Raw genomic sequence first — 1776 nt, 5'->3', positions numbered from 1 at the left:
TCTAATTTTAGTATCCATTGGGCGAGAGTATGTGTTCCACAGAGGATCAAGAGTGATGAAGAGCAGATGTCTGTGTCAGAGCATACCCAGGAGAAGTCCCAAATCTACTCAACATCCAGTCAGCTTCAATTAAGCAGTTCAGCTCCAGAAAAGGGGAGTAATGGGAAATGGAGGCTGTCTTGGAAAAATTCACCATGTGGAAAAGGGATCACATGGAAATACGGAACTGATCTTGGAGAAATAGTAGAAACAAATGAAAAGCTAAATTGCCATGATAACTGTGTGAAAGCAGCTACCTTTATTGACAATTCTATTCATGCTACTAATGATACTGTTGTAGATAGGAGTGTGAAATATGATCTGAAACAAAGTGAAATAAATGAGATAGTACCTTGGAGAGATAAATTTGCATACTCCAGTGACACATATGTAGAACATAGTCATAAGACTGAAATTTCTGAGTTTCCTGTAAGACTATATTTGGAGTGTTTTCATTTTTGTCCAGAAATGTGTTCTGAGTACTTTTACATGTTTGGTGTAATTAATACCATAAATCTCAAGTGTCATACCTTTTACTTTGAAAAAATGCCATTGATCTTCAATCTATTGCATTTTTTTTCTTGGAGGTGGAAGTGTTACGTACTCCTAGCAGAATACGTATATAAATTTAAAATAACTTTTTTTTGTTCTTTTATATCATTGCCTGTATATGTACACACATTGTGTTTTGGTAAATTATCGTGTGGTGTGGCAGCGTCAGTCAGTGGAGACAGGAGCGCGGTTGCTTTACACACGTCTAGTACCTGTTAGATACGGGAAAGCTGGACCTGTTCAGTTTGAGAGTTCCAGATGTCACTTTTATTTAGTTAGGTAATTGTTTATTTTCTGTAATTAAACAGGTGGCATTGTACTTATATATTTTGTAAGTAACTATTATCTGTAATTTGCATTCTTATGTGTTTTGAGAACAAGTGGTTGTTCACTTAGTTTTAAATATTAAAAAGTCCTTAGTTTCCATCCCTCATCCTGGGATGAGGCAGACGGGAGGTGAGAATGTGGGTGGCGACAGAGCGTGAGTTCAGTAGCTTCGGGGAACCAGGAGGAGTAACATGTGGGAGATAAGTCTGTTACTTCTTGTTGTGCCATATTTTATTATATTATATTAAGTGAAATGACAATACTTTGGTTGTTGTATAAGTTAACTTTACCATCTGTGTTTTTATATTATACTGTCTTGAATATATATCTATATAATATTTTGTATCTATTCTTCAGTCCTAAAGGAAGGTTTTTATTTATGTGCTCATTACTTATTAAGGGGTTATACTGGTGATCCACTTTTGAGAACAGCAGTTTTCTCGTATCCCTAGACGTAATTAAAGCTTGGCTGCTGTAGGGTCACGAGCCGTAACGAACGATAGGTAACAAAAGCTACCCATTTCATTATGTATGAGGTCAATTTTTTTTTATTGGAGTAAAAATTAACGTAGATATATGACCGAACCTAACCAACCCTACCTAACCTAACCTAACCTATCTTCATAGGTTAGGTTAGGTTAGGTAGCCGAAAAATTAGGTTAAGTTAGGTTAGGTAGGTTAAGTAGTCGAAAAACAATTAATTCTTGAAAACTTGGCTTATTAGGCAAATCAGGCCTTGCATAGTAGGCTGAGAAGTGCGTTCTGGCTACTAGGTACGACATATATATATATATATATATATATATATATATATATGTCGTACCTATTAGCCAGAACTCACTTCTCAGCCTACTATTC

Source organism: Procambarus clarkii, chromosome 4 (assembly GCF_040958095.1).
Source record: "Procambarus clarkii isolate CNS0578487 chromosome 4, FALCON_Pclarkii_2.0, whole genome shotgun sequence".
Taxonomy (NCBI): Eukaryota; Metazoa; Arthropoda; class Malacostraca; order Decapoda; family Cambaridae; genus Procambarus; species Procambarus clarkii.
The sequence above is the reverse complement of the archived record's forward strand: the minus strand, read 5'-3'. Positions refer to the sequence as shown.